The sequence below is a fragment of the Spodoptera frugiperda genome, chromosome 19 (genome assembly GCF_023101765.2).
Source record: "Spodoptera frugiperda isolate SF20-4 chromosome 19, AGI-APGP_CSIRO_Sfru_2.0, whole genome shotgun sequence".
NCBI classification, from domain to species: Eukaryota; Metazoa; Arthropoda; class Insecta; order Lepidoptera; family Noctuidae; genus Spodoptera; species Spodoptera frugiperda.
In genome coordinates this window covers 4,369,188-4,394,272 of record NC_064230.1, presented here as the reverse complement: position 1 = coordinate 4,394,272, position 25,085 = coordinate 4,369,188, and the positions used below count along the sequence as shown (strand labels likewise).

General features: G+C 36.9%; 4 non-coding genes across 4 annotated transcripts; 2 read left to right on the top strand and 2 right to left on the bottom strand.

Annotated features, from left to right (window-relative positions):
- Positions 1-1,791: 1,791 nt before the first annotated feature.
- Positions 1,792-1,910, bottom strand: LOC126911910 (5S ribosomal RNA). Its single transcript, XR_007706418.1, has one exon. It is a non-coding gene; the product is annotated as a 5S ribosomal RNA (ribosomal RNA).
- A 476-nt stretch (positions 1,911-2,386) lies between these two features.
- On the bottom strand, positions 2,387-2,505 carry LOC126911913 (5S ribosomal RNA). The gene has a single exon (XR_007706421.1). It is a non-coding gene; the product is annotated as a 5S ribosomal RNA (ribosomal RNA).
- A 931-nt stretch (positions 2,506-3,436) lies between these two features.
- On the top strand, positions 3,437-3,555 carry LOC126911906 (5S ribosomal RNA). Its single transcript, XR_007706414.1, has one exon. It is a non-coding gene; the product is annotated as a 5S ribosomal RNA (ribosomal RNA).
- Positions 3,556-3,941: 386 nt separating this feature from the next.
- Positions 3,942-4,060, top strand: LOC118281292 (5S ribosomal RNA). The gene has a single exon (XR_004784211.1). It is a non-coding gene; the product is annotated as a 5S ribosomal RNA (ribosomal RNA).
- Positions 4,061-25,085: the final 21,025 nt, after the last annotated feature.

Below are 25,085 nucleotides of genomic sequence, written 5' to 3'. Positions count from 1 at the left end.
TAATCACCCGCTGATAGTTATTTTGTAAATATATTTAATGTACAGAATTGACCTCTCTACAGATTTATTATAAGTATAGATATAGGAGTTGGACCCTGTAGATTCAACTGTCTTTTTAGGTATAACTCTGGACGCTAAGCTACAGTGGGCTCCACACGTAGATAAGTTGTCGAAAAGACTCAGCTCTGCAGCATATGCCGTTAAAAAAATTAGAAATTTGACCGATGTAAATACAGCGCGATTAGTATACTTTAGTTATTTTCATAGTATCATGTCATATGGTATCCTCCTGTGGGGAAATGCTGCTGACATTCAGTCTGTCTTTGTGCTGCAGAAAAGAGCCATTCGATCAATTTATAATCTTAGTCCGAGGCACTCTCTTAGGGAACTATTTAAAGAAATTAATATATTGACTGTTCCTTCTCAATACATTTATGAAAATGTAGTGTATGCTCACAAAAACATTAATTTATTCAAAAAGTATTGTGATATACATAATATAAACACTAGAAGTAAAAACAAATATATTGTTCCCACTACTAGACTTAAGAAAATAAGTGGTTCGTTCAGATGTCAATGCATACGTTTTTACAATAAAATTCCCAGCGATATTCAAAGTTTAAGCCTGAATAAATTTAAAAATGTTATTAAAGAAAAACTGTATAGTAAAGCTTTTTATAAAATTAAAGACTACTTAGATGATAGTCAGGCTTGGGAGTGAGCCGCTATAATGTCCACACAGGTCATGTTGACATGTTTGTAACACAAGTTACATTTTTATACAATTTGACATGATATACATTAATATCATTCGATATTTTTTTGTTTTCACATATTATTTTTAAAATTGTTAGTTTGAGGACCATGCGAGAGTTTGCCTAGTCATTTCACTTTTAGTTAATTATATTCTGACAGTGTGAGCATTTGTGTGGCCTACCCAAATGTTCTTTTGGTAGGTATTGTTCGTCGGATCATTCAGCAACAGCCGTCAGCTGAGCTCATTGTAAACTGACACATGCGTGCTGCCATCTGAACAGGTCCGCTCAAACTGCTGTGGTTCTTTCCTCAAAAGACCACTACAGAATAAACTTGCACGGTTCTCCGACATCTTTAATTGATTTTGTCTGGACTTTAAAAGAGACTATGACCTCTGAGTTTGTTTCGGCATTTCTTCTCAGAGTAGTCGGATAGGAAATGCCGGCCTCATCTAGCTATTTGAAATATTGACGTGTAAAAGTGTTATTTTATAATCTATTTACAGAAATAAATATCATTTATCATTTATTTATTTATCATTTATAGATGTGACGTAGACATGTATGCTGACAATGTATACAAATACGAATATTCAGACTACAAGAATATTTGTAACTTCCCACTTATTCAAAGTTATTTAACAATGTACCGTCCGCCGTGCTTGTTCTAACTGTGTGCGTCGATATATGTCGCGTGAATTATATTGTCTTTATCGTGGTACAGGTCTGTTTGAAATTAAACATCAGTTTCTCTGTAAACATGAGTTTCTCTGGTTATGACGTCATTAAACGTTCCACGTCTCACTTCCAATGCCACATGCAGGTGTGATGAGACTTATTGTATTTGTATTTATTTTTTGAAAGTTTCCTATTATTGACTCTGTTCTAAGGAGTGACGAATGTCTATAAATAATTCTGAGACTTGGTTAGTGGAAGGTTGGTTGAATAAATACGACATCAAAACATAACTTTAAAAAAACTAATATTCTTTAAAAAAAATAACTAAAATATGTTTGTTTTGAGTAAAACGGCAAAAGGCTAACGTCACGCGGTATTCCCAGGCGGTCACCCATCCAAGTACTAACCGCGCCCGATGTTGCTTAACTTCGTTGATCGGGCGAGTACCGGTGCTTTCAACATGGTATGGACGTTGGCGAATGCTGAGTTAAAATTAATCTTCACTACAATTTTTGGTGAATCAAAGTCATATATTTTTTTTATAACTGCTAGGTGTTTATTTATAGATTGTATTGATATCGACACATACCGCACATTGTTAGATATTGTTATCTACGATAGAGTTCTCAGGACTTTTATATTTTATTAAAAATCTTATATTTGTTCCTTAAAATTTAAAGAGTAGATAGAGGATTTTGGATTTCTAGGTATAGATTTTTTTGGTTAATAATATTATGTGCCTTTACTAAATACGTATAATGCGTTTTATTTTATAATCCATTTTATTACCATAAAAAGTAACTTGAAATAATATTTTATGACTTCACAAGTTCACAGATACTTTTTTTGGCTGTCAAACGTGTAGTGAATTTATTTCTAAATTCTGCACACCAAAAAATTAACTTCAAATTAAATGTTTTTAAACAAAACTACATCGAATAGAAATAGCAAAAGGCTAACGTCACGCGGTATTCCCAGGCGGTCACCCATCCAAGTACTAACCGCGCCCGATGTTGCTTAACTTCGGTGATCGGACGAGAACCGGTGCTTTCAACATGGTATGGACGTTGGCGACTGGCAACCTGAAATTATTTTTCAGTACAATATTTTACTACAATACCGTAGTATTTTTTGTAACCAACCGGTGTGGTGACTCAACAATTTATTTTTAGAACATGCTTATCGATGCGTGTGTACTCTTTATATCTACGATTTGTATGGAGACACCATTGTACTAATCATATTTTGACTAGAATAGCCGATGTTACGGCAACTATTTCTTGGCTATTTTGAGCTTTGTAATTTAGATATTGAGTTTTTAGAGAAAGTAAAAAAGGATCCAGTCGCAGGAGTGGTATCTCAGTACTTTTTTTTTGAGGGGGTAAAATCATCAATGACTTCTCCCGCCTTGGGCAAGGCGAGAGGGAGTGTCAGACTCTTACTGACTAAAAACCACCCCGTTCCTACTCCTGCTTTTCGAGCCGGAGCCCCGGTAAACCCGCTAGGTAGTCCGCAGCTCCGGGTATCTCAGTACTCCGTTTACATTAAAAGTTTGTACACAATAATTAAATAGGCCTTCAATTCATTCCATTTTACGTCTAAAAATGGAAATCATCATTATTTCAAAATGGTATAAATGTTAATTTATAATTCGTTATTTACAGTTACAATAATATCACGTTTGTCAACAATCTATGAAACCTAGAAGATAAAATTTTAAATACGACCTAAATTATAATAAGAACAAAAATTTAAAATCTATGTCCCCTACTTACCCTTCCGTACAAAAAAAAAAAAACACAAAATTCACAAAACAGAACAAATATAAGAATACTGTAGTGTAAACAATAAATGAAACTTACGTACGCACACAGGTAAAAATACAATTTTAAATAATTATGGAACCTTAATACATTTTGTGACTTGTTGAACAATTGGTTATAAAAAAGATGACGTCACTACAGTGAAATATTATACTGAAGAGCAATTTTAGCGCTTCATTCGCCAACGTCCATACCATGTTGAAAGCACCGGTTCTCGTCCGATCACCGAAGTTAAGCAACATCGGGCGCGGTTAGTACTTGGATGGGTGACCGCCTGGGAATACCGCGTGACGTTAGCTTTTTGCTAATTTTTACTCAAGAAAAATATAGGTATTTTTAAAAAACACTAGTTATTTAAATCATATTATATGTGTTACGGTTAATCTTTACTATTTTTTTGCTCCTCAATCCATTAGTCAATAATATGAAGTTTACTTTAAAATTAGAATCTATCTCCCTTTCGAGGAGCAAAATAAAAATAATATCTTTTTTTAAGTTAAATCGATAACATTTTGAACAAATCGATTGATGATACCTAGTAAAGTATACAATTACATGCGCAGGCACACGCGTGTCGATGGTTAAGAATTCTAAAATTAAATAGTTCTGTCATAAGTTGGTTATAAAAAATATGACGTCACTACAGTGAAATATTGTACTGAAGAGCAATTTTAGGTCATAATTCGCCAACGTCCATACCATGTTGAAAGCACCGGTTCTCGTCCGATCACCGAAGTTAAGCAACATCGGGCGCGGTTAGTACTTGGATGGGTGACCGCCTGGGAATACCGCGTGACGTTAGCTTTTTGCTAATTTGTATTCGCTATATTTTTGTTTTGTAAACCGTTTATTTTAACTAGATTTTCTACCATTCAACTAAGTAATATACGTATATTATTAAAATTACAGTCATGAATCAGAGCACTCCCTGTGGTATAGGCGATAGAAAATGCAGCTACATCTCTACGCATTGCCAAATTGTCAAGTCGGTTTTAAATTTCCTGACACTCAACAATCCGATTCGCACGCCGCTGAACGCTACTGTACTGTTCTGGTACTGGGGTGCCCCCGCCCACAGATGAGAGTAATATTCCATATGGGGCCGAACCTGCGCCTTATATAGAAGCCGGCGATGGGCTGCAGTGAAATACTGCCTCGATCTGTTGAGCACACCAAGCTTTTTCGAGGCTAATTTAGCCTTATCCTCTAGAAGGCCACCGAACTGGATGTCGCTCGAAATGTTGATGTAGTATCCCAATTCCAACACTGGGGCTCCGGCTCGAAAAGCAGGAGTAGAAACTGGGTGGTTTCTAGTCAGTAGGTGAGAGTCTGACACCGCCCGGGGCGGGCCGCCCCTGCCGCCCCCACTACGCTACGCCACTGAAAAAGAGACAACAATAACATACATGTTTCTGCCCTTGTCGTTGATATGTCAGTTGTTTTTATTTGTATTGGAACGAAAACAGTCAGTAAATGGATTTAGAAAGAGAATACGACGTTTCTGTCCTTGTCATTTTGTGCATGACGTCACTGACATGTCAATTGTTTTTTGTTAAACGTACATAATGGAAACTAGTCTTGTCTCTGTGTGACATGCGTCAAAATGTATGGGAAAGAAAGTTTTCTTCATAAAAATATTTATCATCATATTTTAATAAAGAGTGTAGTGTCGATCTTTATGCAAAATGTAAAGTACTAATGTACCGGTAAACTATGGCAACTTTACCGGGCCCTTGGCAACTTTACCATACTATAGGTATTCGGTATAAACTCATTTATCTAAAAATCTACCCACTAGAATTCTGTTTTGTAATAGAAGTATTTTTTAGACATTAAAAGGAAATATTTACTATATTTTGCGTAGACGTAAGACTGCTATTATGCCAGTAATGGCCGTCACAATGTATGCGTGAAAATGAGCTAAAAGTTAGTTGTTCCTAAATTGTGCTTACAGAGCCTTAACTATTTGTCACAGGTGAGTGAAATATTGATCTTGTATGTATATTATAGTTGGGATTACTGTTGTAATGTCAGCAATTGCTTTTTCTTTAATTTATTGATAAATAATCGCTTCGGTAATGTTGACACAGGTTAGGTAAAGTTGCCACGGCCTGCTTTGTGGCAACTTTACCTACAGTTAGGGTTGGCAATAAATGTTTTTTTCTTGTTTGTGTGTATGTAACCATTTTCGAATACCTAAATTTCACAGCATAATAGTGAATATCCTGGATGATAAGATATAATGTATTTAATAATACCTTTTGTTTTACAGCCAAAATGGCTCCCATGAAACAAAACCGCAGAAAACTCGGAGCTAGACACTATAAAAATTATACGGAAGTGATGTTATAATTAGCTATGGAGATAGTGAAGTCATAAAATTAAAAATTCAAGGATTAAACATTATTTTGTAGCCTTTTTTACAATTTTAAACATAAATACTTAAAATTTTAGAACTTAATTTAGTTTAAAAGGGAATAATAATTATGTTAGAAATTTGTGCGTTTTTTTACTTTAGGTTTAAGGTTTATTAATTTTTTTTTTAAATATACATGTCATAAAAATGTTCCTCCTTTTTTGACAACCCCGAGCGTAACAAATTACTTGTATGTAAATTACGATGAAACCCGTGGCAACTTTCCCTAATGTCTGTGTAGCCGTTATCTTTATAGATTTCCTCATATTGATTGCATTATAATACGAAGAGGTCCTAGATGAAGCCCTCTGTACCTCAACAACTCTTTAATATGCAATACACGATGAATACGGCGCGTAGGTAAAGTTGCCAAAAATTTGGTATCTTTACCCATGTTGTTTTTCCTTTACTACGGCTAAAATAAGTGTTTGTATTTAATGACGATTACAGTAAAGTGAGCCAGATAGACTACAATTCTAAATATATAGTTTTGGTTTCTATGCGTCTTATGGTTAAAAATATATTTCGTGTTTTGTTCTAAAATATGGTAAAGTTGCCATGTTTTACGGTACTCTAGTAGTTTTAACACAAACTTACTTTGTACTATGTAAAATATGTCCGTGTGAGGAGAGAACTGTGTAATGTTGATGTATCTTTTAAATAAAATATATTTCATACAGACAAAATGCCCTGTAATGGCGAGTACATAAATGTATTCTAGAATTAGTATTTACAAGATACAACAACTGAATGTTGTTTTATTTATATTTTTAGTAGTGGTAGTGTTAAGCCTTTAGGTGTGGGATCATACACGCCCATTAACTCGGCCCTGGGGGGAGTAGAGTCACCTTCTCTACTCTTCACTTGGGCAATTCCTGTCTGGCGCGTCCATGTCGCGGGGGTGGGCATCTTACACTTCAGTAGGCCGGAGTGTGTAGATGGCGAAGTTCAGCAGGGACCCAGTCCTGCGGGGTATAACGCGGAACCCGTGCCCAGGGTTACGGGTGAAGACCGCAACAAGTGGAGGCACATCGCGAGAGCTATGATATCCGGGGAAATACATCATTGTCAACCACGAGCATTCATTCTGTCAAGAATGTACGACTGAGGAGGAGGATGCTGCTCTACGGTCGTTCTACAGAAGATATCCTTTTCAATGTGTTTAATGTACTACGGGAATATGTATTGTAGTTCTATCAAAAACTGCAGTCAAGAAACGAATTGAATAGTAATACATATTGTACAATGGACTTGTTTGTTCTAATTGTGTATCGATATTTAATGCTTGCGACATAATATGACTGTGACACAATATTGTATGTAAGATAAAAACCGATGCGTTTAAAACATTTCAAATATTATCTAACTGACGCTTGTTCGCGTGTGATATATCCATGTTTGATTTCTCAATACTCAATGGATTTGTTAAACGTTCCACGTATCACAAGACACCTTACCTAGTCGGCATTTCCAAGTATGTAGTTTGTGTCTTTATAAATGTCCATACTATATGTCAAAATATGATGTTTCTATTGAAGAACTGCCGTCGACAAAGTCTCACACAAAATGTGGTGTTTATAAATCAGTATGTCCAAGTAGCTTGTAATCTCATAAACAGCTACTTACAGGGCTTTGTGTTTGTTCTGATTGTGTGCGTCGATATTTGTTACGTGAATGTTGTGACATGACATGCTTGCTATTCTTCGTTTGAAGAGCTAGACATGAGACTTACCCAGTCAGTATTCCACAGTGGTGTGTAGCCACATACACAGCTAGGTACTATATGTTCTGTCAACGTTGTATCGAACACAACCGTCAAGAAACTTGTATAATTTCGAAAAACAAATAACAATAAACTTTCAACAAATTCCTCCTCAAGCCATGTATAGTGATGGTATACATCGACGATTATATAATTCTAAAGTTATATAGTTTCTATTGAACAACTGCTATCTACAAAGTCTCACTCAAGTGGAGTTTATTACTCAGTATGTCCAAGTACTTAGCTCGTAATCTCAGAAACAGCTACTTACACATGTTTCCTACGTATTTACATGATACAACATATTTGCCAAACTTGTATTGAACACAACCGTCAAGAAACTTATGTATGTGTGTGTGTGTTCATGTTCTAAATAGTCGATGTCTATGTTACAGTCGTTTTCAAATATTTTTTCTATTACGAACATAAATACGCGTGTAATAATGACTAATGTGTTATGTGATACATATACAAATATACATTTAGATATTGATAGTATCATCGATGTATGGTTTACATACTCTTTCAGAGTCTCAACAGATATGAGACCTCCTCATTAATGTTTCTAGTAGTTTGTATAGTGGTTTGTGCTCCGGTTCACTATACACTCGAAAACAAACTCTAATATTTCCCCACTAAGGACGACATTAAAGTGCTCGCTCGTGGAGTGTCCGTATCTAACATGTGTCACGCTTGTATCAAAGACAAACATCAAGAAACTCGTAACGTACTCATTGTAAATGTACTTTTCCCCACCGAATTCTGCTATTGGTCGTCGAACACCGTTTGATTCTTAAAAGAGTTTTTTACTCAGTATTACCAGATGACGAATGCTGATGTACCAGGTGACGTTTCTATCTATATATATAAAACTCTTCCGTTACTGAGTGACTGACTGACAGACAACGCACAGTCGAAACTACTGGTTGTAGACAGCTGAAATTTGGAATGTAGGTTCCTTGGGATATGTAGGGGAGCACTAAGAAAGGATTTTTGGAAATTCGACCCCCAAGGGGGGGAAAGGGGGTAAAAACGTTTCTATGAAAAATCTTATTCCTTGGGTTTATAAACTTGAAACTTGGCATGAACACGTACATAGGCAAGTAAATATGTTTGACATTATAAGTTTTTTCATACTACCCTCCAATCGTGATTTAGGGGGTGCGATTGGGTGACTGATTTATTAACGCACAGCCGAAACCGCTCGGTATAGGAGTCTGAGATTTTGAACAGAGGTTCCTTTAGTAACATAAGTGAGCACTAAGAAGTGATTTTTGAAATGTCAACCCCCAAGGGGGGGAAACGGGATAAACTGAGCCGGGGCTGCGGGAAAGTTCTAACGAGATACCGTGGCCTCGGAACGCAAAGGGCAACTGAAGGAACGAGGTGGGTTTTAGTCAGTAAAAGTCTGACACTCCCTTCCGTTCCACCCAGAGCGGGAGAGGTCATTTGATGATTTCCCATCCTTAAAAAAAAGACTTTGTATGACAACTTTCAGTCGTCTCTTTAACATACATAATAACATACATAATTATGTACATACATGCATAACATTAATAACATCACGCCTTTAAATCCCTATTTTGTGTTAACACTACCCATACAAACAGCTAAAAGGAAACAAGTGAAGAGACGAAATTTGTCCGTATCCATTTTCACCTAAATTCTTAACGTTAATGAGATTTACTTTTTATTATCAGGTCAACCTAATAGCCTCACATGTACGTATAACTTCGTAAGAATTTTCTTTCAACTCCTAACCGTTGAGGAGTTGTACCTTCCATCATCAGCTCATTCACATGGGATGATGACTATCAGACGCAAATACTTAAACAGATCTATGAAATTGTCAAAAACGTAATTGCCTGTAAATTTGAGGTTTGCCCTTGATTTCCCTGGAATACCATCATCAGATCCTGACTAGGTAACAACGGGACCAACTTGAAAGTATACTCTAACGAACAAAAAAAGAATCACGTAAATCGGTTCATAAATCTCGACGTAATCGGTATGCACAAATGCATCCCTGAGTAACACAGGCTATATTTAATTCCAGTTGTAACAATATTTCAGCCTGTGGAAGAAAAAGCCCTGTCGAGATCATTAAAAAACGCTATATATAACCGAATTACACGTGGGCGAAGCCGCGGGCGGAAAGCTAGTTTAGTATATACAAATACTTTGCAGTTACATAAACTGCTGATTACAATTAGTATACACTCTGTGTAATTACGTGCGACATAAATATATTGTATTTATTAAAGTTGTAGCGAAGACAACTAGTAAGAAACGTTGAGTAGTGTAGCGACAGACTAGTTTGTTCTAGTTGTGTGCGTCGATATTTGACGCGTGTATTGTTTTGTGCTTTATTCAATAGTTCAAACTGATTGTTCAGAGGGTAGGTAATATAACAGTATACATAGTATTTAGAATAATGGTATATCCTATCCTATATCCCCTCTGGGATGACAGCCAATGTGGTCATTGTACCTGGAGCATTCATATTGAAATGTTTAATATTTAATGGAATGTATAAATATACGTTCCTATGTGTAAACAGTCTTGTAAACGGCTACTGACTAACGTGTCCGTCGCATTAATTAACATTATGTCGAGCAACTTGTGCAGTTCATGTAATGAAACTGTTACGCTCAGTGAGTCTGTAAGTTTGTATCGAAGACAACCGTCAAGAAACTCGTTTATTCTACTAAAGTGTGTCTCTATAATTGTATTGCTTTCCCCCCAGCAATTAAACGTCTACGGTCTACACTGTTCAGGGTATCGTCTGATGGATACCCTGAACTAATATTTATTAGTAACGGTATTAGAAATGTTAGAACGATGGTATTAATTATTTAAATAATACTAATCATAATTTAGGGATACATGCCCATTAAAGTCTTTCTAAGAACGCCTTGACGTAATATGAACAAGATTTTCCCCACTTACAACTATTTGTAGGTCTATGTGAAATTTATTCTATTTATTAAAGTTATAGCGAAAACAACCAGTAAGAAACGTTGAGTAGTGTAGCGACAGACTAGTTTGTTCTAGTTGTGTGCGTCGATTTATACACAATTTTCTTGTAGAGTATAGTCTCACAAGTGACTACTTGAGAATATTTCCAAGTGTTTATATAACACGATAATATATAAAAGTAGTATCGAGTACAACCGGCGCGAGATGTAGGATGCCTCCAGTTAGTCAGTATGACTGCGCGTCTTGTAGCTGTAGCTTCATGTGCATCTACATAGTTACAAATATTTCTGTACTGTTTCTACAAATCCAAGGAACAGTATTGTATAAAGTTCTGTCGAAGGACAACCGTCAAGAAACTCATTAGATAGTTTATTTAATCCTTTGGTAACTAAAGTCGTTCGAGTCGGTCAACATGTTCGTCTACTTTCCACGAAGTGGTGTTTCTACGTGGAATATGTAAATATTTTCCTACGTATGTATGTACATTGTGCAGCTACTGACTGATGTATCTCACGTAATGTATTCTATGACTAAAGTATTGTATAATACGTAAAACGTAATTTATTATACGTTAAAGTATTGTATAAGAGTTCTATCGAAGAACAAACATCAAGAAACTAACTTGTCTTGGAATGGAATGATTTCGTTTTTGTTCTTCTTGTTTTAGGTAGCTTTTGTAATTACATGACCGAGGAGACAACCTTAGTCAATATTAAAATGGTGAACCATATACTATCAGTACATTGTATTGAACGAATGTAAGGTCAATGTCCTGTGTCGCCTTACCCCAGTATGTAAGTACACGTTTCTATAGATTTAACTTAACTACTATGTAGTTACTGTGTATCATTTAGTAGTTGTTCGTGGCCAATCTATAACAAATATTTCAATATTTGACATGAGACTTACCTAGTCAGTATTCCACAGTGGTGTGTAGCCACATACACAGCTAGATACTATATGTTCTGTCAACGTTGTATCGAAGACAACCGTCAACACGGGTGACTTCAGACAGTCGTATTTGTTCTAACTGTGTGCGTCGATATTTGTCGCGTGAGTTATATTGCCTTCCTCCATGTACTCTCGTCCATGTTCATGTCTTGTGTCCCAAAGAAAATTACAAGAAAAAAATATAATTATGTTCCTATATCCGAATAGTTGGTAGTCTAGTAAAGGACTACTAACAAATGTTTCCTTCGTATTCATGTAATACGAAAATTTTCTAATGTTGTATCGAATACAGCCAGCAAGAAACTCCACTAATCAAAATATACTCAAAATTATTTTATGCTCGTACATTGGCGCACATTTCTTAGTATTCCCAAGTAGTTTGTGGAGTCAAGTCCAGCTACTTGTAGATTCCTACATGTTTCATGATCAAAGTATTGTATAAGCTGAGTATCGGAATACAACCGTCGAGTAAATCTCTTGTCTTTAGTCGAGTTACTCTGTACAACAGACTGACCAAGAAATACAACAAATAAAACAATCATTTTGTGCTCTATCTGATTAAACAAGCTTCGTGCTTGTTCTAATGTGTGCGTCGATATTTGTCGCGTGAATAATATTATCTCTGTCTAAGTTGGTGTCGCGAGTGATAGAGCAAAGTGGCGAACAATTGGGGAGGCCTATGTCCAGCAGTGGACTGCTATAGGCTGATGATGATGACGATGAAGTTGGTTATCGGTCTGGTTTCGTGGTTGCTCAGATATTGTGAAGCACGCCATTACATTATCATTATACGTGTCCAATGAGATGTACGTAATCAGTATAGCTTTTACTCAACCAGTTAATGTCGTGTCTAATTGTCTTCATCTATGTTATCAGAAGTAATGGCTGAATGTTAAATGGTCGCTACATATTTCATGGTCAAAGTATTGTATTAAAGTTGTATCGAAGACACTTACAACTATTCGCCGTGCTAAGTGGTAATTTCATATTTCAATGTCATTCGCAGACATTTCTAACACATTTAAAGAATAAAGTATTGTATAAAGTTGTATCAAAGAACAACCGACAAAAAACTTGACAACTAATGAAAAGCAAAAACACTTATTCTCTACTGTCCAGATCCAGGTTTAAACACATTTTAATGATTTAAAGTGATCATTCACATTGAATATTTCTCAGATGTTTACAAGGCATTTGCCATCCGTTCAGTATTTCCAAGTAGCTTGTTATATGATGTACAGCTACTTACATATGTAATGGTCAGCTAAGTATTTTATGATTAAAATGTTTATATTACATGTTTATCGGAGATCAACCGCCAAGAAACTAGTTGAGAAAGCATTTTTTCCAAGTCTGTTATATATTTCTCTTTTATACTGTCATTCTTTAATTCTGTGTGTATTTCAGAATATGAGATGAACAACGATTTTCCCACTTATGAAGGCATGTATGTACTCGTCTGAAGTGGAGTATACATAATGTTGCTATTTGTTACATTTAATGTTACAGATGGCAATCGTCTTTTCTGTGTTAACTTTAGCGCGATATATGTTAATCAACAATTTCCCCACTTAGGGTCGGTCCACGTGATTATTCTTATCAATATTTAAACTGATAATGAAAAATACATTACAGTTTGAAAGTTCCACGTCAGACTGACCCTAATGATAGTTGGCAGTCTCAAATGTATTTAAATAATACGAAACTTTACAAGTTGTATCGAAGACAACCGTCAAGAAACTAGTTCTCGTCAACTGGAGTACCTAAATATTGTCATTTTCTTGGAAGCTGCAGGAATTATTTTCTGATTCATTAAATGATTCTTCTCTATGAACTCTTTTGTTCACACAAAAGAGATGGAACATTAATATTTATGATCATTTCCAAATTTGTGCAGTTCATGTAATGCAAATGTTAATGACCAAATTGTACACTATGGATGCATTAAAGTGATTTGATTTGATTAACTATTGTACCTTGCAGCAGGTAGCACATTGAGAGACAACTTATTTTCAACTTTATCATTTTACGATTAAGCTCAGATTTGAAATTACAAAGTAGTTTAATGTGCTTAAGCATTCATTTAATTTTAAAATGTACTATGTCAATATTATTGTATAATACTTTCATAACAGTATATTTTGAACATTTATACATAAAAATAAATAACCAATAATGTTCTAATTGTGTGCGTCGATATTTGACACATTCATTAATTACTCTGAATACAATTCTATAGACCAGTTTTGACTCTTCGGTCGCTCGTCTTAAAAGTTTGATTGAACTCAGATTTGACCAAATTTTGGAATTCGTCATTCATTTAAAGTAATTTGACAATTAACTGTCTACCGCTAGTTCTAGCTGACGTCGATTTTAATTTTGTCGATGTCTTCGACTAAGATACAAGTATAGTCAGCATGTAAGGATTTATCACTCGATTGTGATATCAACATCATATTTTATAAATATGTGAATTAATGTTGAAAACGTAACAACATTTAATTACTGAGTATTTCCAAGTAGTTTGTAGTCTCACAAACAACTAGTCTTTAATAACAACTATTGTTCCACTTAGAACGTGGAGGTTACAATGTACAATACTGTTTATTGAAAATTCTCTTCAAACGTTTTCTACGTGTTTACGTAGTATGAAAAGTATTACAAAACTGTATTAAAAACAACCATCAAGAAACTAGTTCTCGTCAACTGGAGTACCTAAACATTATTATTATTGGCTTTGTTTACTTTGATTGCCACATTTGCAATCATATTTGTCTGTTCATTATGGTTGTAATTACTGAATATTGTCTGAAGTTGTATCGAATACAACCATCAAGAAACTCTAAATCAATATGTATAGAAAGTAAAAGTATGTAGAAATAATCTAACGTAAAAGAATTCTGTGAAGGACAACCGTCAAGAAACTTCTTCGTACTCTATCAAATGTAAACTATAGTTAAAATATTTTCCTGTATTTCAACTGCGATTTCTCTATTAGTATCGACTGCCGCCGTCGGTTCTATATGTATTTGGTACAATATAAACATATACAATTATGTTGGAAACGATTCTAATGAATCCAATGAATGAGTTATACACTTCACGTCTCATGAAGAGGTTGTTCTATGTGGACAATATTTTCCTACGTATGTATGTACATTGTGCAGCTACTGACTGATGTATCTCTCGTAATGTATTCTATGATTAAAGTATTGTATAATACGTAAAACGTAATTTATTATACGTTAAAAAATTGTATAAGAGTTCTATCGAAGAACAAACATCAAGAAACTAACTTGTCTTGGAATGGAATGATTTCGTTTTGCTTCTTCTTGTTTTAGGTAGCTTTTGTAATTAGATGACCGAGGAGACAACCTTAGTCAATATTAAAATGGTGAACCATATACTATCAGTACATTGTATTGAACGAATGTAAGGTCAATGTCCTGTGTCGCCTTACCTCAATATGTAAATACACGTTTCTATAGATTTAACTTAACTACTATGTTGTTACTGTGTATCATTTAGTAGTTGTTCGTGGCCAATCTATAACTAATATTTCAATATTTGACATGAGACTTACCTAGTCAGTATTCCACAGTGGTGTGTAGCCACATACACAGCTAGGTACTATATGTTCTGTCAACGTTGTATTAAAGACAACCGTCAACACGGGTGACTACAGACAGTCGTATTTGTTCTAACTGTGTGCGTCGATATTTGTCGCGTGAGTTATATTACCTTCCTCCATGTACTCTCGTCCATGTTCATGTCTTGTGTCCCAAAGCTCATTCAGCTACAATTCGACTTGTATCGAAGACAAATCCATTAAAAAGAGACAACAATAATACAAATGTTTCTGTCCTTGTCTTCATGTCAATTGTTTTTTATTTGTATTGGAACGAAGAAAGTTTCGTAAATGGATTTAGAAAGAGAATGCGATGTTTCTGTCCTTGTCACATTGTGCATGACGTCACTAACGTGTCATTTGTTTTTTGTTATACGTACATAATGGAAATTAGTCTTGTCTCTGTGTGACATGCGTCAAAATGTATGGGAAAGTAAGTTTTCTTCATAAAAATATTTGTCATGCTTTTTTATAAAGTGTTTGTGTCGATCATTTCGCAAAATGTAAAGTACTAATGTACTCTAGTAGTTTTAACACAAACTTAATTTCTACTGTGGAAAATATCTCCGAGTGAGGAGAGAACTGTGTAATGTTGATGTATCTTTTAAATAAAATATATTTCATACGGACAAAATGCTCTGTAATGGCGAGTACATAAATGTATTATAGAATTAGTATTTACAAGATACAACAATTGAATGTTGTTTTATTTATATTTGTAGTAGTGGTAGTGTTAAGCCTTTGGGTGTGGGATCATACACGCCCATTAACTCGGCCCTGGGGGGAGTAGAGTCACCTTCTCTACTCTTCACTTGGGCAATTCCTGTCTGGCGCGTCCATGTCGCGGGGGTGGGCATCTTACACTTCAGTAGGCCGGAGTGTGTAGATGGCGAAGTTCAGCAGGGACCCAGTCCTGCGGGGTATAACGCGGAACCCGTGCCCAGGGTTACGGGCGAAGACCGCAACAAGTGGAGGCACATCGCGAGAGCTACGATATCCAGGGAAAATGCATCATTGTCAACCACGAGCATTCTGTCAAGAATGTACGACTGAGGAGGAGGATACTGCTCTACGGTCGTTCTACACAAGATATCCTTTTCAGTATTTCATGTGATATGAAATATGTATTAAGATAAAATATGTGTTACATCGAAGAACTACCGTCAAGAAACTTTCTTGTCTTTTCGAAATGTAATCATTATAACTATCTTTTCTTTTAGTACTGGTCGTGAGGAAAACTAATATTTCTTTCCGAGCCACAACGACACATAAAGTAGGTACTTACTAGCATTGGAACGAAATGTAAGGATTGTATCGAAGATAACCGTCAAGAAACTCATTGTTGAAACCAATTTTTAATTTTGGTATCCGCATAGTATTGAGGCTTTAAACAAACGTTCCCCACTTAGGACGCCAGTGGCGAAAGTTAAAGTGCTAAATATAGATAAACCATCAACCGTACTTGTTCTAATTGTGTGCGTCGATATTTGTCGCGTGAATTATATTGTCTTCATCTATCGTCATTTATCTCTTCTGGTGCGTACTAAAGTAAAACAGTTAAACATTCAGTTTCTCGTATTCTACGTGGACAGTCCATGTTTCAATTGTCAACATTTAAAATTATATAAACTACGATTTCCTCACTTAAGTGCGACAGTTGTCATTCTATGTGGATAATGTTTAATTACGTGTTAAACATTAAATTATTATGTAGGAATGTATAAACCGCGCCTCGCTGCGATGGACGACTGTCAAGAAACTAGTAACTCCAGAAGGATTCTCAATTATTAAAATATCTTCGTGTTCTTTCTTTACTTGGGTGGGACGCCATTAAAGTACTACTTCCAGCTGTCCAGTATAACCATGTATTGTGTAATTTGTAAACATTTAATGTAATACAGAACATATTTCTGTACTATTTGTATTCCATGTCTCACGGTCCGCTACAAATAAATATTTCCTACACATTTCATGACTGAAATGTCGTAAAAGAGTTCTGTGAAGGACAACCGTCAAGAAACTTCTTCAAACTTCTATGAAATGTAAAACTAAGTTAAGATTCTCGAGGTGGTCGAGCACCTACTGATGCTATTTACTCATTCTGTAAAGAACTACCTTCAACAACAATAAACATACAATCAATCATACAAAACTAATTTTGTCGTCACATTGAATCGTTTGTATTCCAATATGAATGTATTAACATTTGACTCCACACAAGAGGCGACGTGCACTGTCACCGCACTTTACATGTTATTAAAGTGTCGTCCTATGTGGAACTACAATCTGATTATCTATTGCATAAAGAATTTAGGATTAAATATTGAAACATTCCTTGTCTATGGAGGGATCTGTATCTGTACATTCAGGCGCTCGATAATATTCACATCGATTGTTCTAAATCAATATTGAAATTGTAAATGTCTCCAAAAAATGTGAAATAATAAATGTCATTTCATTGCTTATAATGAACATGAGAAGGTCTGTATCAAAGACAACCGTCAAGAAACTTTTAGTATTGCCATAATATGTATAGCAACATTATTTGCAGCAACGGATGTGTCCCACTTATTCTGGTTGAATGAACAACATTAAAACTATACTTGTCTATTTATCATGGTTGTAATTACCTTGGGAGTTGGGAAGTTTGGGAAGTGGGGGGGGGATTGGACCTCCGGTAACCTCCAGAACGCAAGTGTTGTTTCACGTCGGTTTTCTGTGAAGCCGTGGTATCACTCCTGTCGAGCCGGCCCATTCTTGCCAAAGCATGACTCTCCCACACTTAAAACCCACTCTTAGTACCATTATGTTCGATCATCCTTGTATCAAAGACAACCGTTAAGAAACTCATTAGTTCGTGAAGCTAGCAGACAAGTTTACTTCTTCATTAGTAAAGCAATATATTTGACTTTAATAAAAATATTCCATTGAAATGTATATTAAATTGTACTGAATGTTTCCTGTGAACATATTAGTTCTATTGTATGAAACATTTGTCATACTTGTATCGAGGACAACCGGCAAGAAACCAATTAATATAGGTACCAATATTTAATGCTATAACAATATTTCGACAATTGAGAAATGTCTCTTGAAATATTTTAATTCAATAACGAACGAAGTAAGCAATAATGTATGTTCACAAGTAAAGTGGAACATTGTAGTTCCGACACTCTTGTAAGAGTTACATCAAAGACAACCGTCAAGAAACTCGTTATCCTAGAACAAGAGACAATTATTTATTCATGTGACTGTACTTTGTCGCACAATATTAAAGTATTCCATATTATATAACTCAGTATTTCCAAGTAGTTTGTAGTCTCACAAACAACTACTCTTCAATATTTCCCACTTATGTTTAAAACATAAGAATTGTGTCAAAGACAACCATCAAGAAACTCTTTAAATAATCTACATTGTGAGTTATATTGTAGTCTGAGAATTTGTGCTATTACTGTGGCATGTTGATAATTATGTTCCTATATCCGAATAGTAATTGGTAGTCTAATAAAGGATTACTAACAAATGTTTCCTTCGTATTCATGTAATACGAACATTTTCTAATGTTGTATCGAATACAGCCAGCAAAAAACTCCACTAATCAAAATAAACTCAAAATGACTCTTAGAACATTATGGTGCATTCACTGCACTGTCTTTCTAATCTGTGCTCAATGTTTTAATGAGTGTGTTAACACATTCACATTATTGACTTAAAATATATGAATTTGCAAAATAATGTTTCACGTATTTAACTAATACGTAAATTAAAGTTGTATCGAAGACAACCGTCAAGAAACACTTTGCAGAATGTATTTGAATAATGTTTAATGTTGATTGCAAATTTGTTGCTATTGTTCCTATTTAAATTATGTAAAATGTCTACAGAGTATTGCAAATATTGTAAAGTTGTATTAAAGACGGGCGTCAAGTTAGAATCGCCTTCATTGTGATGCCACGTTGTAGCGCTCATTGCATTATATTGCTAGTTCTCTAGTTGTTATTTATTTTGACGCTTGAAATTATATTTAAAATAACTCAAAATCTTCTGATGCGTCCGAATCGATGTCCATTGTCTCGTGTATTGACAAATTTTTAGGTACTTGACTGTATATTTCGTCTTTGTAAATAACGTGGTATTTAAAAACAAGTTGTCGTTCTATGTGGTAATTCCATATTATATAACTCAGTATTTCCAAGTAGTTTGTAGTCTCACAAACAATTACTTTTTAATAGTTCCCACTTATGTTTAAAACATAAGAATTGTGTCGAAGACAACCATTAAAAAACTCTTTAAATAATCTACATTGTAGGGTTACTTGTATTTTCCCACATTTCATGATTGAAATATTGTAAAATAGTTGTATCGAAGACAACTATCAAGAAACTTCATTGTATTGTTATGTAAATCATCGCTAGAGACTAGAGCAAAGGTAATTCTACATCTGCATTAAAGAGAGACAACGATAACATAAATGTGTCTGTCCTTGTCATTTTGTGCATGACGTCACTAACGTGTCATTTGTTTTTTGTTAAACGTACATAATGGAAATTAGTCTTGTCTCTGTGTGACATGCGTCAAAATGTATGGGAAAATAAGTTTTCTTCATAAAAATATTTTTTATGATTTTTTAATAAAGTGTTTGTGTCGATCTTTTCGCAAAATGTAAAGTACTACTGTACTCTAGTCGTTTAAAGACACTTTGTACTATGTAAACTAATATGTTCGAGTGAGGAGAGAACTGTGTAATGTTGATGTATCTTTTGAATAAAATATATTTCATACCGACAAAATACCCTGTAATGGCGAGTACATAAATGTATTCTAGAATTAGTATTTACAAGATACAACAACTGAATGTTGTTTTATTTATATTTGTAGTAGTGGTAGTGCTAAGCCTTTGGGTGTGGGATCATACACGCCCATTAACTCGGCCCTGGGGGGAGTAGAGTCACCTTCTCTACTCTTCACTTGGGCAATTCCTGTCTGGCGCGTCCATGTCGCGGGGGTGGGCATCTTACACTTCAGTAGGCCGGAGTGTGTAGATGGCGAAGTTCAGCAGGGACCCAGTCCTGCGGGGTATAACGCGGAACCCGTGCCCAGGGTTACGGGTGAAGACCGCAACAAGTGGAGGCGCATCGCGAGAGCTACGATATCCAGGGAAAATGCATCATTGTCAACCACGAGCATTCTGTCAAGAATGTACGACTGAGGAGGAGGATGCTGCTCTACGGTCGTTCTACACAAGATATCCTTTTCAGTATTACATGTGATATGAAATATGTATTAAGATAAAATATATGTTACATAAAAGAACAACCGTCAAGAAACTCATTAAATATCACATACGAAGTAAAATTATAAGACAATGGTTGATCAAGTGTTCATATTTGACTCAACAATTCAATGATACGTCTGCAGAATGAAATCCTATAAGAAATATGTAGTACCTTGTATTTTCTTGCGTGTTGCCATGGTCTGATGTTCCAAGGCCCTGAGCTTTGGAACATATGTTTAGTACATAATTGTTCTGATACAATTTCCAAAATATTGAGTTTATAACATGAGAAGGTGTTTGAAATGTTCTACGTCTCACTTCGAATATATTTTTCAATACCAAATATGTATTTGTCAGAGTTGCCTCGAAGACAACCGTCAAGAAACTCCATTGATTTGGAAATGGCACAAATATAAGTTTTAAAAGCTTCCCTTAAGCATAACGTGTAAGCATAAGCTGGTTTAGTTCTTTGTCCGCAAGAATGACTGCGGTTGTGAAAATATGATGTGCTACAATCAAGTAATTTCAACAGAGAATTAAAAAGAATATGTTTAACAATGACAATGTAAATGGTATTTACCGACATGTCTCTGAACGTCTTCACAAGATTTATGAAACAATTCCTCCACTTAGACCGCCATTGACGTGGTTTTGTACGTGGAACTTGATGTATCAACAGTATGGATATAGAGGTCCTACGTATGTGCAATATCATTATATTCATTTACTTATATTATGCAGTATGACTGCGCGTCTTGTAGCTGTAGCTTCATGTACATCTACATAGTTACAAATATTTCTCTACTGTTTCTACAAATGCAAGGAACAGTATTGTATTTATAAAGTTCTATCGAAGGACAACCGTCAAGAAACTCATTAGATAGTTTGTCATCCAAAAGTTTGATACGAATCTTTGGTATGCCTATAAAGTTTTCATCTACACTCACCGTCCGGTGAGACGCTGTGCGCGTCGATATTTGGTACAACAATATTACTGACTGCAACTATATCTAATGTTCTATGAGTGTTGTATGTTAGCGTGTGTCGCAGACAACCGTCAAGACACTATATATTGTATCCTGTGTCTCTAATTGTCTTAAGGCATTGTTCAATGACTAGCTATTCTTTAATATTCTTACGACTCAATATAAAACATCAATTTCCCCACTTGGAATAATTATTGTGGTTCTAAGTGGTATTTCAATATTTCAATTGTATATTTATTATAATTTGATGTTGCTAGTTTATCCAACCTAAATATTCCATGTCCCACAAGGCGGGGCGCCTTTCTTCATTTTGTCGTCCGCTGAGACTTACTCAGTATTTCCAAGTAGTTTGTAGTGTCATGTACAGCTACTTATGTAATGATCGCTACATATTTCATGGTCAAAGTATTGCATTAGAGTTGTATCGAACGACAACCGTCAAGAAACAAAGAACGGTCATATCAAAGTTGTATGTTTTACGACAATGACTAGTGTAGCGAGCAGTCTATGGAGTTAAATCATTCCCCTCTTTGATATATCTTGTGCGCTGGCTGTGTGCTACTTAGGAAGATAACTGGTGTTTATGGATGTCGGTGTTCTGTATAAGTATTCAAGTGAGACTCACCTAGTCAGTATATCTAAGTGGTGTTTAGTCTCATAAGCGTGTTTCTACAAATGCTTCCTACGTATTAACATAATACGAATATTTCCAAAGTTGTATCGAAGACAACCGTCAAGAAACGATTTGTATTGCCATTTTATACGTACAGCAAACTTAATCCGAATAGGAGTATAGTTACGAAGCATTCTTCGCATTGTCTTTGTCTGTATTTTTCCCGATAAGGTACTCAATCAGTACCTACTTCCAAGTGTGTAGTCTGTCACCTTGTAGACTACTACTTACAAATATTTTCCTCTCATTTGAAATATTGTAAGAGAGTTGTATCGAAGACAACATAATATACAAAGTTGTGTCGAAGACAGTCAAGCAATGTGCTAGTGACAACCGCGTTTGTTCTAATGTGTGCGTCGATATATGTCGCGTGAATTATATTGTCTTAAATCTAAGGATGTTTGAACTAATATGGCTTGTGTCCAAAGGCCTCACGTTTGTTAAATACTCAATGTGATATATCAATATGTATTAAATATTGAACATGGCATAGATTGTTTCCATTACGTCACGTAAGGTGTCCGATGAGGTTTACTCAATCAGTGTTTGTGACTATGTAGCTTGTAGATGCGATATATTTGTCCAAATATTGTCAAGGCAACTGTCAAGAAACTCCCTTGTCCTCGATTATTTAACTATAACGTTATATTTAACTTCATTACGGCTTAATCCCGACAAATATTTAATTCAATGTTTATGACCACATCAGTATTAACTGTAAAATCAATGAATTTTCTAAATAATGTTTCATGTCTTGAAGGAAGCACTACATTCAGGCACCAGAGGTGTTATATATCAATCAGTATATATATCAATATTTGAACTGATAAAGAAATGTACATTAAATATCTTCTTAGTATCGTGTAACTTGTATCGAAGACAACCGTCAAGAAACTCTTTAAATAGTGTATGGACTCTCAGTATGTGCTTTGTGTTTCAAATTTGGCTTTTGTAGGTGATTGCTGACACAGTACTGTATGTCCTGTACTTTGGGTAGTCTACAAAGCTACTACATTAGGTCATTATGTAATATTGAGCTATATTGTCGCCTCTACAACCACAATGTCCCCACTTAGAACTATTTGTCTATGTTCTACGTGGTAATTCCACAATTATTGTCAATTTTAATATTGATAAAAAGAAACTAAATGTAATTCATATTGAAATTTAAATAATCAATAATCATGTGTTATATTCCATGTCGTAAAGACATTCAAGCATACATTTGTATCGAAGACAACCGTCAAGAAACTCTTTGGTCAGTCTAGAAGTTAAGATTAGTAATATCTTTTTTCTTCGGCGCCATCTTTTTAATTGCAATGGCTTACAATGATAAAACCATCATCCTCCCATTTAGAATTAACTGTTTGTATTGTATTCTATGTGGTATTTTAATATCCATTTATTCAATAACATATAGATAGTTGTACCAATTATTGGAAAGTCAAATAACTATTATGGATTTTCTAAGTCACAAAGTGATGGGGTGCGGTGCCAGAAGACCTCCCCGCGGTGCACCCTGGGTACAGGTAATAGTCCCCCTAACGGGGGTGATAGGGTTGGAGTGACTATTGCCTGTAGCGAACTTCTGGACGGAGCGGAAGAATCCGAGATGGGTTCCGAAGGCGGCAGACTTTGTGCTGGCACATGGCCTGCGCCTCCGAGGAAGCGTCTTTCCACCCGTCTCTCTGACTTAGCAGAGAGCGTGGCGGAGAGGCAAGGACGGTGCTCGTTGTGCACTCACCCTGCCAACGAGCAGCATCGGGGCACAAGTTGTCCTCGATTGCAACCGTTGATATCGTAATCCGGGAAGAGGTCATGGTCATGTTTTATGACTCTGAACGGGACGAGGGTCTTGGCTTGGTCGCCCGGACCGCGAGGAAGTTAACCTCTATAAAAAATTCCTCCAATACCAAGTTCTGGTGCGCGGCGAGGGTATGCGTGGCTGAGGAGTAGTGTCAGTCTCGAGCGCACCCCCAGCTGGGGGACCGGTGGACCCCCCAGTTGGGATACAAATATACACTTACCCAGGTACAGGGGCACTGCCTGGGTGGACTGAATATTTCCCCCATACTCGTGGGAACTATATGGGAAAAAAAATTAAATGTACAAAACCACCAGAAGAGGAGAGGGCAGGTGAGCTTAGCTCGCCTGCAGTTGTTGTGGCAGAGAGCCTTAATGGCTCTGATACCCGTGGGGAGGCGCTGGACTCATCCAGCAAGTCCCACACACGGGTTCCAAGTCGGAGGGCGTCGGACTCGGAGTCCGACTCCTCATCAGTGTTTGCCGCGAGCGTCAGCTCACAGCGCCAGACAAGGGCGGCTTTCAAGCGCCCCAGGACGGAGGAGGGTCGGGGATTGTCCTCATCCTCCAACGCGCAGGAGGCTCCGGCCCCCTAAAATCCCCACGGCCGCGCGGGGTGGAGGCAGGGGAAGGGCAAGAGGTTGGCAGGTACTGCCCGGTCCAAGCCGGCTGAGCGTCCTGCCGCAGAGGGTAGCGCCCTAATCAGTGCCGTCCACTCGGACTCCTCCGTGATGGAGGTTGTGGATGCCGAGGGCTTGAATGGTGAGCGTGGCTCCGAGACCCTTCGGCAAGCTGTCAGGGAGGGACTCCGCCAGATAGCTGGGAAGAAATCCCAGCCTGCCGGATCCGCTCAGCTGAGATCGGTGGAGGCCGAAATTATGGCGGCGGCCTTTGACGTATGCAGAGTTCCCTCGGCGGGAAAAGTACATCGGGAGCTGTCCGACATGCGGCGGGAGCTGACGCGCTTGTCTGCCTCCAATGCGGCGCTGGAGGCCGAGCTCCGGGCCACTAAGGCTGAGCTTGCCGTTTGCCGAGGACGTCAACCTCAGCCTCCGACGGAGCCTGATTTGGTGGAGCTACTGCGCAGGGAGATGGCTGCTTTCCAGCAACGTTTTAATGTGCTGGAGAGCAAACTCCTCCGTCCCCCGCTAGCGGCCTCGAGCTCAGCGACCTCGAGGTCATATGCGGCCGTTGCGGCCAGGCCCTTGACCTCCTCTGGTCGGACTAGCCGCGTTACTCAACCGGTGGCAAGACCACGAGCGGCTCCTCCAGCAACGGCCCCAGCTCCCCCAGTGGTGCAGGCTCCGGCTGGCGGGCAGGCAGTAAATGCGTCTACAGGACGCAGAAGAGGAG